Source organism: Erpetoichthys calabaricus, chromosome 4 (genome assembly GCF_900747795.2).
Source record: "Erpetoichthys calabaricus chromosome 4, fErpCal1.3, whole genome shotgun sequence".
NCBI lineage: Eukaryota > Metazoa > Chordata > Cladistia > Polypteriformes > Polypteridae > Erpetoichthys > Erpetoichthys calabaricus.
This window is the reverse complement of record NC_041397.2, coordinates 57394987-57410055: the sequence shown is the minus strand read 5'-3', so window position 1 is coordinate 57410055 and position 15069 is coordinate 57394987. Positions and strand designations below refer to the sequence as shown.

General features: G+C 39.1%; 1 protein-coding gene across 1 annotated transcript in view; it reads left to right on the top strand.

Moving 5' to 3' along the window:
* The window catches only part of cdk8 (cyclin-dependent kinase 8), a 1217851-nt gene that overhangs the window by 644722 nt on the left and 558060 nt on the right, over positions 1-15069 (top strand). The gene's annotated exons all lie outside the window — the stretch shown is intronic.

The window sequence follows — 15069 nt, the reverse complement described above, 5'->3', positions numbered from 1 at the left end:
CGCCCCCTGCTCGCTATCGCTCGCCAACCCCTGTGTTTGGTTTACCGGATATACAATACAATTTATTTTTTGTATAGCCCAAAATCACACAAGAAGTGCTGCAATGGGCTTTAACAGGCCCTGCCTCTTGATAGCCCCCCAGCCTTAACCCTCTAAGAAGACCAGAAAAAACTCCCAAAAAAAAACCCTTGTAGGGAAAAAATGGAAGAAAGCTTGGGAAAGGCAGTTCAAAGAGAGACCCCTTTCCAGGTAGGTTGGGCATGCAGTGGGTGTCAAAAAGAAGGGGGTCAATACAATACAGTACAATACATAGAACAGAATAAATCCACAATACCGTATAAAAATAAAAATTCTAGAAGTACGGAGTAGAATTTCACATTAGATGATATCACATAATATGATTTGGATTTGTTTTAAGTCCTGGAGACCTCATTCATCAAGCTGCCTCCCCCATTTTGCCATTCCACATCTGAAATAGCGTTAATCCGATGAAAGGACCCCTCATTCCCACGTCCCCATTCATCAGGGATGACTTTACTTTAAAAACTTTTGTAAAAACAATACTTGTTTCTTTATTTCCTGCCCCACGCGAGGTTACATCTCTTTCTTCCCAGTCGTATAATTCTGCTCTTGTTTTGAAGGGTGTTGTGGCTGAATGTACGCTAAGGATATGTATTTGGATCATTTGCTGTCTTTTTCCTGCTTGTGAGCTGCCTCTTCTGCCTGTCGCATGTCGTTGTTTTAAGAGCTTGAAGCACATGATGCTTGCCTGCCAAAAGCAATCCAACAACTGCTAGCTTAGTGGTCTGTTGACTTGTTTTAAATGATGGCTCACTGCCTGTTCTCACGTGATGTTGTAAAAGCAATACCTGTCTTTTATTTCTGGCGCCGGGCGTGTTTGAATTCTTTCTTGCAGAATGTATAATGCTGCTTGCGTTCGGTTGGGGTAGCTGCTGTCGCGCTGCCCTTTCAATCTTTTTAATGCCTGTACAGCCACTGTCCTTTTTGCTATGGCCCTGGGACAATCTCTTGGCACCAAGTCTCATGTTTACGGTCCCCGCGAGATGAACCGTGGCAAGTCTCCTTGGTCTCGCAGGTCTTTAAAATGTCTTTTGAGATTATCACGTATCGTAGCCTTGCATTTGCTTTCCATTCCAGGATTTTCTTTTATATAGAGAGAGATGTAAAAACTCCAGTGTGGATAGAGATCATTTTCGTTTAAAACCATGGTTTTTATATTAAAACTGTAAAAGAGGACAAGGCAAGATGAAGATTTGGGCCAACACCATAATCTTATATATATTGCAAAGAAAAAAGAATACCAAATTAGACTCTCCAACGTGGAGACACTTCCAGTTAAACGCAAGCCAGGCAGGCAGAGGTGGGTCCAGGTGGATGGACACTGAAAGTGGCATCACAGGCGGTGAGGTTGTCAATCATCTGGTCTGTAGAGGGAAGAAGAGAAGAGGTGCTAGAATACTGGCCACCCTGTGGATTGGTGAGAAATTACCACCACTAGAGTCTTTAAATTGTCCCCAAAGTGTACATGCATGACAAAGTGTTGCGGCATGGACGTAGCCCTAGGCCACTGGAATTTTCTGGTATTTGGCTTCATTAGAGGCTAATCTGGAATGAGATGCTCTATTAAGGACCTAACTGCACCTTAGATTGTAGATTTTCAGTGTAGCATTTGAAAATGTTTTAGAATAAATGGGTGAAATGTATCCAGTGGCCACAAAGAGACAATTTGGGGTTTTGACCACAGCATTTCTTAACATTAACTTTGACCAAAAAAAAGGGAATCAATCACCTACTGTACCTGTGTCATGGATATACTAGCTGTGAAGAGGATTGGAATAAATAGCTATCAAAATAGAGACAGATCAGCTCAGTTTCATCTGTAGACACGTGAGACAGAATGTTTGGAGGTGTTTGAAACTGAGCCTCCTCATCAGGTAGCAGGGCTGTTCATACGTTTAGAGGATCATCATACATGTGTACTTAGACTTGAGCTGGGCGACCAGGTGTTTGTCATTTCTTTGGTAATACATTTGCATTTAAAGCCTACTTTGGTATCATGGAAAATGCCAATAATTGGCATCTTGACAATTTGCAGTGTATCCTCTGTTTATAGTTGACTAAACATGGTATTATTAAATTTGGATTATTTTAATTTAGATTTTTATTTTATTACAGAAAAACTTTAACAAGTACACTAACTGTTTTCTGGGTTGACAATAAGTACCCATATAAGGTGATATAACTGATAAATGCAAAGCATGTTCAGAATCAAAAAAGCAAATCAAATCTTAAATAAATCATCAAAACAATCATCAAACAGCAGCATGCACATAAGAGCTTCACAAATAGCTGCTTTATCCTGCTGAGAATCAGTGAAAACTAAAGATCCAGCCATGAACTCAAATCAATATAAATCTAATATCTGAGCCTAAAAAATGTTAACTGCTGGTGACTCAGTCTTTAATGAAGTAGTCTCAAGTGTGACATTGATCTCAAGCAATAGGAACTTACATAAACTATCAATGGCTGTTATTAAAGAGCTTAGCTAGGAGGTGTATGCACCGGCAACAAATGGAAAGATGGGTATTCCTCAGAATATGTGGTTAATACATTTCTCTGGATGTTTCATTCATAACGTTAACAGATAAATAATCCTTTGATGCTGAATTGCTAGGCAAGAATATTAGAAATACACGTATGAATGCTGGCTGCTGTCTATTTGTTTCCATTGGAGGATATTCATAGATCAGGGGCCATGTCTCAGATGTCCTTTGCCCATTGGAAAAGCACGTTAGTACCAGAACATGACAATGCCTTCCCCAACTTCACCACAGAACTCTGTCTTAACATGAGTATATGTCTTTTTCAGAAACTGTAGGTGAATTAGTTCCAAAACATTCAGGCCATAAAGGCTGACTTCTAGCACCAAAGGCTGTTAATGAGGACCATAATTCTGCCAGCGAACAAGACTAGTATCTTAAATTTATGGCTGGCTGTCAAACAAAACAAACAAAAGGACAAATGTGTGAGGGGTTCATAAGGCTTAAGGTTACAGGTAAATGCCTAATGATTTAAATGAAGCCAAGAGGTAAGTAACAAGACTAACACAATACTGCTTCCAACAAAAGGCTGAAAGAGGATCTCCCACCAATTGAATTCTAAATTCTAATTGAAAGATAAAGGAACTATCTATTCTTTGTAACATTGATCATTTCCCGTAGTTTGTCTGCCAAGGTGGCTATCACAGCTCTGTATTTTGGCCCAATGTACCTGTCACTATTTCTGTGCTGCCTAAGGGATACTTGACTTAATGTCTTTAGCTCACATTGCTTTTAATTGCTGATTAATCTCTGTTCTGTGGAAAGCCCATTCTTGGTTGAAGGAAGCCTTAGAAGACCTCACTGTCAGCCTACTCAACTCAAATTAAATTTAGCAAATTATCCAACAAGAACATGTTTAGAATGTGTGAAAAATCTGCAGAAGTCAGAAATTCTCTGCAGACTTGAACAGAATGTACAAACAGAGTCCAGTGACTGGGAATTGAGCTCTGGTCAATGGAGCAGTGAGACAGCAGTCTTAACCGCTGCACCTCTCACCTATTTAAATATTAACAGAAATGCTTCATAAAGGTTTTCCAACTCATCTTATAATAAATGACACATTCTAATTTCAGTCTGTCACATCAAATTAATTATGGCTAGCCATGGAGTCATACACCACAGTGCCCTGACATTTTTATTACACGAGCCTATTGTAGTGTAACCTTCATTCAATTATTTACAAAAAACTTGCCTGTACAATCTTACATTAATTGCATTATATTATGTTACATTTTCCTTTATATAATTGTTTAATTTTTTTTTGCTAGAAACAAGTACTTTAGAGGGTCAGCTCAAGTTGGACGGTTGGGAGACAAAGTCAGAGAGGCGAGATTGCGTTGGTTTGGACATGTGCAGAGGGGAGATGCTCAGTATATTGGGGGAGAAAAGATGCTAAGGATAGAGCTGCCAGGGAAGAGGAAAAGAGGAAGGCCTAAGAGGAGGTTTATGGATGTGATGAGAGAGGACATGCAGGTGATGGGTGTCACAGAACAAGATGCAGAGAACAGACAGATATGGGAGCAGCCAAAAGAAGAAGAAGACAGTATATAGTATCAGCTAATCACAAGCTTAAAATAATATCACCAAATTATCACAACACACTACAAGCTTCCATTTGGACACAAGAACAGGGTGACAGAGATACAGAGTACCTGTATTCCATGAAGATATTTCTAGAATTGGTTAAAATTATTCTGCATCTCTATCAAGATTTAATCAGCTTGCTTTTTGAGTTTCATCTGATAACAAAAGGAGTTAATCAGCGCTGAGGCAGTATGTCCACAAATTCCTTCCAAACCAAAAAGGTACCTAAATGACATTCATCTTTAGCTTGTAAGTACAAACTTTAAAACTCCTCCTTATTCTGATGAACATTCTAATTCATCTCTAAGGTCCTATAATTGGAGTAAATTCTTTTTGGGTCGGAAAACTGTTTTCTGCTGAGCTCTTGAAGTTGGAAATATAAACTGCATAATTCTTTTGAACACCATGGAGGAATTCACTGGCTCTGAGAGAAACTCTTCATTGATTGACTCTTTGGGAGAATGAGAAGAAGTGGAGCTAAACTATTGTACTTGAAAGAGTCACACTCTCGCTATGAAGTGACAGGCAGCATGGCAAAATGCCTAACAGTGAGACAAAGAAGACAACGTCACACCTGGCACATGGACAAAATACCACATGAAAAAGACAGTAGGCACTTCATTTGAACATGAAGCTTTCTCTCATGCATAGCTGTATGCTTAGAACAAAAGAGAGATGACCATGAAGTTAGGCTAAATTCCAAAAGTGATACACTAAAAACAAAAGCTTGTCACATCAAGAAACTTTAGAAAAATTCTAAACAAAGATCAACCTTATCTACTGTATATTATAGGTTAGCCTAGCTCTCATCTGTCTTATGTCAAGTCTTTTATACTATAAGCAATACAATACAATACAACACAATACAATACAATATATATGCATTGATATTAAAATAAGCCATATGAAGAGTTTAATGTTCAAAACTCACAATACTGATCCGTCCTTTAATAAATACGTAAAATAAGAAAATGGACTGCAAAAAAAATGTCAAAATGCGAACTGTGTGAACTAACACAGTTAGTCCTCACAGGTGGTGTAGTGATAGAGCTGCCACTTTGCAGTAAGGAGACTGTGGAAGATTGTGGGTTCGCTTCCCGGTTCCTCCCTGTGTGGATAGTGCTTTGAGTACTGAGAAAAGTGCTATATAAATGTAATTTATTTATTTATTTTAACACTGAGTAAACAGCCAGCAATTAGAAAATCTGCACTTTTTGACTTTATTTAAACAGAATCTCCTTAAATGTTTCAACTCTGGACTCCCCACTTTAAACACACTATGTGTATATTTTTAATGATCGCTATAGATTTATGTTAAATTCCGTATCTTTACTGACTTGAACCTTATGTGTTTTAGGTCATTCTTTAGAATCTTAAAAAATAGATTGTTGCAAATACTTTTTATAATTTATTAAGGGGTTTGCCCTCTGCTTGCTTTGCTTGCCAACCCCCCCAGCCTGTGCTATGCACCAGCCACTTCGTGTCTTTGCCGCTCACGTTGTAAAGAGGGGGGCTGAACACACCCCAAGGACACGCGATCGTTCCTCCAAAACCCCCTCTTAAACGGTGATACAATGGAAAACTAATACAGTTTTTTTCTTACCTCCTCTTTGCTCGATCAGCTGCTGTTGCGTGCCACGTCATCAGCATCTCGTCTGGCGCTTCAAACATTTAAAAGCCTGTACAGCAGCTGTTCTACTCTTTTTCTTTTATTTTTGCCCCCGGGCGTGGTTAAATCTCTTGGCACAAAGTCTCGTCTCGTGGGACATGAGTTCTTGATATTTTTTAGTTTATAATTTAAAAACGGAATAAGAATCTGAAAATCACATTAAAGTTAATTCTGAAAAGAATGATACCAAACATATATATGTAGGTTTTAAATAAGCTTGATTTAAAGTGTGACAAATAAAGTGACATAAAAATGTCACATAAAATCGTTGCACTTTTAGGGTTAGGATTTTATATATAGAGAGTGGATTAAACCTGGAAATGGACAAACAGCCTGAGAAAGGCAAACTCTTAATTATTCTAGTACAGTTCAAATAACGTACAGCTTACAAGAAATATTGGATATTGGAATGAATGGTTTTCTTCCACCACAAACCTCCCATTATTCCAAACGAGTGAGGATGTGGTGCAGGCAGAGATGGGAGAGGAAGCAGAAGTGGGGTAAGAGAATTGGTGTCCATGCTAGACTAAAGAATTCCCCTGATGAGCCAGCTCTACCATACCTGTTCGTTGCAAACACCCAGTCTATAGTAAACAAGATCAACAAGCTGAGACTAAGGATTTCGTCCCACTGAATGAACAGCTGCACCTCTTTTTTCATCGAAAACGTGGCTGAATGCTAATATCCCAGCTACGGCTATTGCACTTGCAGAGTGGAATGTCTACTGCTTGGATTGGACTGCTAAATCCAGTAAAGACAAAGGTGGCAGGATGTGCATATATGTAAATAATACTTGGTGCATGGTTATTGCTGAACAGTTTTGCAATCCGGACCTAATAACGCTGAAGTACAGACCTTTCTATCTGCTGAATCGAATTCCTCACTGCAGTTTATGTCCCTCCCCAAGCTAATGTTAAGCTGGCATTGGCAAAACAGCAAGATGCTATGAACAGTCTGAAACATTCAGACAGTGTGTTTATCTTAGCTGGCGGTTTTAATCACGGCAACTTTTAAACTGTGCTTGCAAAATTTTATCAGTTTGATTGCCCAACCAGAGGGAATAATACACTGGATCAGATATAACGAATGCTTATACCACGTCGCCCTCCCCCTACGTCGGCCAATCTGATCACATTTCTTTGTTCTTGATTCCTGCGTACAAATGCCTTATCGCCAGGGACAAAGCCTAATGTGCAAGCAGTCAGGGTCTGGCCTGAAGGAGCTATAACTGAATTATAGGACTGCTTTGATGATACTAATTGGGAACTGTTCAAACAGGCAGCTACAAAGGACAATCACACGGACTTAAATGCCTATTCATCCTCTGTCTTATCCTACATTAAATTCTGTATGGACAATGTCACTATTACCAAGCACATCTGTAATTTCTCTAATAGCAAACTCTGGATGAATAGGGAGGTCCAAGACCTATTGGAGGCATGTGACATTGCTTTCCATATGGAAGACCCAGAGGCTTTCAAAACAGGTACATCCAATCTGAGGAAAGGCAATAAGGAGGCAAAGCACTGCTGCAAAGCAAAATTAAAGGACCATTTTAAAAGCTCTGACTCCCAACACATGTATCAGATGATTAGGTTCATCAGAGACTGCAAGGGTAACACCTGCTCAACCAACATTGGAAACTCATTTCTTCCTAATGACCTCAATCATGATTTGACAAGGACACCAACCAACCTATCACCAAACTAACCCAGCAAGATGCCCCACTATGCACTCTGATGAGATGGCCTCTAAGTCACATTAATAGCAAGGCAGCTGGCCCTGATGGGGTTCATGAATGGGTCTTGAAGCATTATGTGAAACAGCTGACAGCAGTGTTCACCAGCCTGTTTAATATCTCTCTAGAACAGGCTAATGTCCTCACTTGTCTCAAGTCCGCTACAATCGTCCCTATTCCAAAATAGCCAGTGGTGAGGTTCCTGTGCGATTATCACCTGGTGGCCCTGACCCCTATTTTTATGAAGTGCTTTGAGTGACTTGCTCTCAGACACTTTAAGAGCAAAATCCCACCTCCCTGGACCAATACTAATTCGCTTAAATAGCAAACAGGTCAAATGAGGATGCTGTCTCACTTGCCCTTCACACTATCCTGTCATGCCAGGAGCATAGGGACAGGTATGGGAGAGCAACTGGATTTTAGATTTTTTCACTGACAATTCACAACCTGTGCGAATGAGTAAGCACTTCTCCATCCATCCATCATGCTGAATACTGGGGTACCACAGGGTTGTGTGCCGAGCCCTCTCCTTTACTCCCTTTTCACAAACAACTGCAAATCTAGCCATAATACTAACATCATAATAAAGCATGCAAACGACACTACCATGATAGGCTTTATCTCCAGTAATGACAAAACAGCTTCTAGACAAGAGGTAGAGAATCTGGAGAGTTGGAGCCAGAACAACAACCTTGCACTCAATTCCAAAAAACAAAGGAACTGATTATGGACTTCAGGAGATTAAGCTACAGTGATTACCATCCCATCAGCATTAATGTTGAAAGAATGGAGACACTCCATTTTTTTAGATTCTTGAGAGTCCACATCAGCCAGGACCAGACCTGTCATGGATAACAAACACAACAGTAATGGCCAAGAAAAACCTTCAGAGGCTGTGCTTTCTGAGAAGCCGGAAGAAAGCACAACTCCCACAACAGCTGCTGGTTGACTTCTACTGTACAGGTACACCACAGAGTCTGACATCATGTACTGCATTACAGAGTAGTACTCTGGATGCACTTCAGAAGGCCAGGAAGACCCTCCAGCATATCATCAAAATAGCTCAGAGAATTACTGGCACTCAGTTACCATCACTAGAAGATATCTTCACTAAACGCTGCAGCAGAAAAGCAAAGAACATTTGTAGAGATCCAATACATCCTGGCCATAGTGTTTTTACTCCTCACCCCTATGGCAGGCACTTCAGAGCCCTGCATGCCTGCACTACCAGGCTGAAGAACAGCTTTAACCCCAAAGCAATCAGCCTATTAAATACACAGCGATCACTGCTCCTTTCTATACAGAACTACCACTGATTTAACTGAACTTCTGCATCAACCACACATAATCGCACACTTATACATAACCCATGTGGAACTCATGACCATTACAGTAACTGTAATCTTCACTGTGACTTCATTTACTTGTGACTTCATTTATTATTTCACTATTTATGCTTACATGTTTAACTTTACTCTGCGTTTTTTGGAATTGTTAACAGTAACTGTGCTTCTCATAGATTAATGTTTACTCTTCCATACTTTTATATAAGGCATCTATAGGCTTGCTCCAAAAGACATTTCATTATGCTGTACAGTGACAATAAAGGTATCTTGCTCTTGCTTTTGCTAATGTGCACATATAGTTAAATCACACTTTGGACCATGGGTGGTAAGGAAGACTTTTTATTTTTCTAGTCATGCAGTACCTGTAGAAAATGTGAGCCATGTTAGGAGATGAAGAATTATCAATCTGTCCTGGGCTCAGTGGGATCTTTCTGTGAAACCTTTTCTAATCTGTTACCCAGTACACAGTAGATGCCAAGAGGATCCTAGCCATGTGAGCCCAGAGTACACTTTGTGATTTTGCAGTCCAGCCTCCATGCTGCACTGTAAATGGATTGGGCCCACTAGAGTTTGGATTGGTGAAGCAATGCATGGAATATTCTGTAATGGGCCTGATTTCTAACTACAAAAATAAATCGAACAACTGGTAAGCTTATGAGGTATGTCGCGTGGGTTGCTGAGCAAAGGAGAAATTGAATCATAGGTTTCATATATTAATGAGCAAATAAATTATATTTGAATCTAAGTTAAAGTTAGATATCGTGACAGGTGTAAGGTAATGCTGTCACAGCATAACTTCTAGGAGGTCAATTGGCTTATTTCATTGTTTTGTAACAGATGAAAGTAGTGTTAATTTTTTTAGCTTCTGGACTATTAAAGACCTTAAATATTTTCACCTCAGGGTATCCAAAATTTCTATTCAAGTGATCAGACAACAAGTGGTTCATTAACCTGTGAGAAAGACACCCATTCCCTCAGGCAAAGACACATCTAACGCACATTGAAATAGTGTCCTACATATTATGCAGCAGCTCCTAAATGATCACAGGGAAAGTCTAATTATTCTGAACTTGCACAGTCACTTCGGGAATTCAGTTTTAATTACTATTTTAAGTAACTTGCCTATTTGTGGCAGCACTTTAAGTAAGCAGCATTTGTATTTTCTCACCTGCAGTAGGTTATTAGGTAGAAAGTCAACAAAATCATTAATGATTGCTCAAATCTTTAGATTTTGATGGAAAAGTTCTTACATATTTTATAGGATATGTGTGATGGTAATGTTTAAAAGCATTATGGTATTGTTTTGTAGAAATTTAGACAGCAATGTTAATTGGGAATGAGTCCGGTTCCTGTTTTATTCTGCTGGGATAACTGCTCGGTCTTTGCATCCTTATAATGATAAAAGCTGGTTTAAATAATGGAGTGATGGATGAGATTAAATAACAGTTTTCCAATCAATTTATAATTTTATATTTTCAGCTCTCTGATGTTCATATTGCTGTGATGAGAAAACATTTTAAAACCTAATTTGTATAAAATAATTCCTACTCAGTAAAATATGTTAAATAGTACAATACAATAAATGATAGCCCACTTGCTGGCAAAGGCTTGCAATTATATGACAGCATATCATTGTCCCCTTGGAATAAGCCTTCGGCTGAGATATATAATGGCATGATGTTTTCCTTTACTGATCTTTTAAAGAATTGCTCCTACGCCCATCTCATATGTGTCTGTTTCTAGGATAAATGTTGGAAACAATAAAAATGGGAGCAAATGACACTTTAAGGTTCTAAAGCATGGTCTCTTTGTCTTTGGTTCACACATGCTGGTTTAGTGTCTGATCCTTTATTAAATATCTAAGGAGGTTCACCTCACCCTATCTATGGTAACCAAAGCACAAAAGTTCAGAGATTTCTGGGGCTTGTAAAGATGACTCAAGTTGTATAGAACAAGGTCTTCTACAGCATTTGGGACCCCAGAAATAGCTACTGGCCAGTGCTTCTAAGCTCCTTCTGGTCATAATGAGAGTGAGCTTAGAGTATTAGTGAAAACCAGGGAGAAGCTTGTATTTATTAGTGACAGATGAAAAAAATCTAGGAAATAAGAAGCCATAATGGACAAGGCAAAAATGTAGAGATGGAAGTAGTTCAAAAAACAAAAAAGTCAAGCAAAAACTAATAAGCCCAAACAACAGCACAAAACCTGAATCAAAGACAAAAAAAAACCAAAGCAGGTCTCAAATCAGCAGTATTAACAATATTTTTGGGTGTTTTACTGTTTGGCCAGAGTGAAGCTCAGCAGGAAAAATTTGAATAAAGAATCCAGAGGCAAAAGTGCTACCTTGTGTTCAGTCAAAACATCAAACATACCTAAACACCAAATCCAAAATTTAAACCAAAACTCGTAGTCAAAATAACACAAGAAAAGTCCTGACTCCCTGAAATTATATTATTACTAGATAATGCCACGCAAGATTTTTTTCTTAAATATTGGACATCAGGACTAGTGCACCCTCATCTTAAATAGTGTCTTACATTGTATGGCACAACGTCCTGTTGTCAGGTGAAGGCTACAGAGCACAGGCCACAATCATGGAAAAATACTCACAATGGTGGTACCTGCGATAAAACACAGGCTTTATTAAGTTAACAGGTAACTTGTAGGTTGTGCCCATCTGTAGATCACCTACTACAATTTAACTTATATTTAGCAGTCAACATGTAGAAATATAAAAGTCAAAAACATGGATTCATGGATTCAACACAGAGTCAAGGATGAGTTACGGGAACGGGCTGAACTACTGGGACAAAGAGAAGCCAGTGTTTAGAGAAAGAATTTGATGACATCCACAAAGAAGGTGAACAGGAAGTGTTCTGACTATTTGTGCGGCAAGGATGTCCTTGTGAACAGGGGTGGTCCATTGGAGTATTAGATCATTGTTGTTTTTTCACCTTACTGTATGTACTCTGCATTTTCTCTGTCATATTATCATTTCCATATAATAAAACCCAAAACCTCTTCTTGATTTACACCTTCAGGCTTTTGTATTTTATTTGAGGATGACCTATGATTACCATTACTTTTCACACCAACTGAATGTTGAAATATTGCTGGCGTACTGTGAAACCAGAAGAGAGACACACATAATACGGCCAAGTGTCACTGCTGATCTAACTTTACTAGTGAAGTTATGAAGCTGGCATCACTTAGTCCCTTAAAAAGACTATCTACTCCAGTTACAGATCAGGCATTAAAATGAGATGTCTGGTTTATTTTGTGGAAGTCATTAGCCTTTAAATGTTCACTGCCACCATCAAAGATCCCTGGATTACATCCAAGATCTCTCATAGTAGTGTCACTTACCGCAGCACAATGGGAGAAAAACTGTTAAATACATAGACATGTTACAAGTACAAAAAGGAACAAAAGGGGCAAATTAGTCCCAATAGTTTCTTCAGTTGCACTTTTAAAGTTTGGTTGAAGTATTCAATCAATTAATCACATTGAAAGTGGTATGGACATGTAGTAGTTGTTTAATTTTTAACAGAATGCATAAGTGATTTTATGTGAGCCACATAGCAACCTTAGTCTTTCTAATTGTAGTTTTTTTTCTGCTGATATGTTACTTATTAACTTCTATAAACCCTTAGAGACAGATAGTAATATTGATAAGCTATATTTGTCAGTGCTTTTCGCATTGAATATGCTGTGTCCCTTATGACCTTGTTTGCTGAATACTTTACTGGGAATTCACCGTGCAGTCAGCTAAGATGAATATTTTTTCCTAGTGCCCCATGATGCTTTATAAAGCCAGCGTGTAAACACAGGGCTGTAGCAGCCATTCGTAGAACTTTCACACATGGGTAATGTGACATTGCCACCTGATCCCATAAAGGCATGTGTGATGTGATGACTCGATCTTGTCAGATTTGCAAAATAAAAACAAAACTTGCAATATTTTCATTGGTGGGGTACATTAGTTCACTATAATGTGAACCTTATGATTACTGCCACCAGATATGTAACACTGATTTCTGTATACTCGATCCGTCTCTTCTGCAGCACTGCATAGCTAATTATGCATGCATAATACCTGCCTGAGTTAGAATAAGACTCTGTGAAATAATGATAATAATAATAAAAGATTTCGCATTATTTACAAATCATTTCTATCTTCTTAAAGAAAAAAAAGTGCAAAGTGTCTGCGTAGAGATTGCAAGCAAAAAATACTTTCTAGCTTAGCCTGCTTCATGGCATGGCCAATATGTGCCCCAAGATTGGAACTCTGTAAGTGTAATAATATATGTGACCCTGTAGTTAGGATATAGAGGGTTGGATAATGGATGGAAAGATATATATATATATATATATATATATATATATATATATATATATATATATATATATATATATATAAATATATATATATATTATTATATTATATATATATATATATATGTATATATAGTGGGAAATAGCCCGAACACAGACAGACAAACATCATTTCCCAACACACGCTTATTCACCCTAAGTACAATGTCCAAATATGCACACAACCCAGTGCCTCGGCACCAGTCACCCCAATAGTCCAGGCCTCTGTCCACAGTAAGCCTTCAGGCCGCCTCCTTTTCTCCTCTCTCACTCAGTCTCCGACCTTGTCCTCTTCCACCCGACTCCAGCCCTGAATGAAGGGAGGCGGCCCCTTTTATAATCACCCGGATGTGCTCCAGGCGGTTCCCGGCAATCTTCCCCTAACACGCCCCTGTGTGGCGGAAGTGCCGGCTGTCTTTCCGGAAGCACTCCGGATGTCTCATTTTCTTCTTCCCCCCAGCACTTCCTGGTGTGGCGGAAGTGCCGGGGTCCCAAGTCCTCCAGGCATAAGGACGCCCCCTGGCGGTCCGGAGGAGGCATGAGCCCTCCTTCTGTCCTTCTGGGCATCCCGGCTGGGTACCACCCCCAGCCACGTGCCACAATATATATATTGTCACGCACGAGCGCATGGGGAGCAGTTCAAGGGCCCATTGCGACAACTCATGCCGAGGGACAGAGACGGCGCACTAACCTTTCTCTTATTGTTTCATCAGCTAGAGCGAGGACTCGCCGCTGTAACAAAGCCGGGAAAAAACAAAAAGCCGGCATACTTCCGGGTTCCCTTCTACCCTCCAGTTCCGGGACGATGACGTTAATCTCCCGTCCTGCATCACAGTTTTCCCAGCATTCCACTGTTTAATTTCCTGTCCTGCTGTATAAATTTTCCCCATTCCCTGCATACTGGGTCCTATGTTGACCATTTACTTTGTATTGTGGAGACATTACTCTCTTTGTGTTGCAGTAAACCGGGGCGGAAACACCAAAAGTTAAAGCTGTGTCGTTTGCTTTCTTCACAATATACTGTATATATATTTACATATTGCTAGCTTGAGGTGATTTTTGTTGTATTTTATTGTGGTTATCATTGTGTCTGCATCTTTTGTTTGAGAGTGGTGCCTCAAAACTCAGATCACATTTTTCACCATGATAATCAGTTCAGCATAGTTGGCAGACACTATCCACTATCCTCGCCTTCTGGGACAATAAAACACCATTTCGCCATTATAATTCACTCAGAAATAGCTCCGTTTCTCTTTGCCCATTGACTTCCACACATTTAGTGGAGTTCAGCGGAGTTCCTGAACATTTCTGTGATTTCTCTAAACTCGAGGCAAAGTGAACTCTATGGGGTACATTCATAGCTCATAGATAGATAGATAGATAGATAGATAGATAGATAGATAGATAGATAGATAGATAGATAGATAGATAGATAGATAGATAGATAGATAGATAGATAGATAGATTTATTGACCTCCAGTTGAAATTGCAGTATTACAGCAATTGACACACATAAAATGACACAGAAAACACTTCAAAGTGTAAAATAAATCAATCTCTCAATCAATCTAACAAATTATTATCAAGGTTAGTCTCTGACCTCCTGACATGGATTCAGTGGCTTTAAGAAATATATGTTACATTATGTTAAGCCATATGTGTAATATAAAATGTCTATTAATAATTGGCACAGTTCATGTATTACAAATATACAGTGCCACTCCATTCTGAATCTCA